Raw genomic sequence first — 634 nt, forward strand, 5'->3', positions numbered from 1 at the left:
AACCAGTATTACGAATGATACAAGCCCGTTTGCTTTATATCCCACAGGCAATTCACTCACAGCTCCTACAGGCAACAAAATGTACTCTCTGTTTTCACCTTACATAACTGCTAAGGAGACTCATGCCAAGCTACTGTTAATTAATCTCACTGCTGAAGATCCAATTTAGGAAGAGGTTAGTGATTAACTGTTTGCCACCAATAACAGGCCACCTCACATACAATATTCAGAAGAGAACCACGTTCAAAGTGCTGGCCAGTGCTGAAGACTGAGATAAATCCCCATTGAAGTTGTGTGTGGTGCAGAAAGCCTTGCCAAGGCCCCTTTGCACTTTAAGTGAATTTCACCCACACTGTAGAACTTCCTCTTTTCATCTACACTTCCCATTTGCCATTGTGCTATTAAGTCATTCCCCCAAAGGGCCACACTGCAGAAATCTTTCCACAATTTCTGAAGAAATGTCACAGTTCCAGCCATTCAGCGCAGATCACCTACATCGGCAACAAAATAATACTGGGCTTAATCCTGAGTTCCTTAAATAAGTCAGTGCCTGAGTTAAGGACCTCAGGATGACGGCCAGTAATAATATTCTGTACTTCTACTGCATCTTCTACCTGAAGATCTCAAAGTGATG

Source organism: Gopherus evgoodei, chromosome 1, assembly GCF_007399415.2.
Source record: "Gopherus evgoodei ecotype Sinaloan lineage chromosome 1, rGopEvg1_v1.p, whole genome shotgun sequence".
NCBI classification, from domain to species: Eukaryota; Metazoa; Chordata; order Testudines; family Testudinidae; genus Gopherus; species Gopherus evgoodei.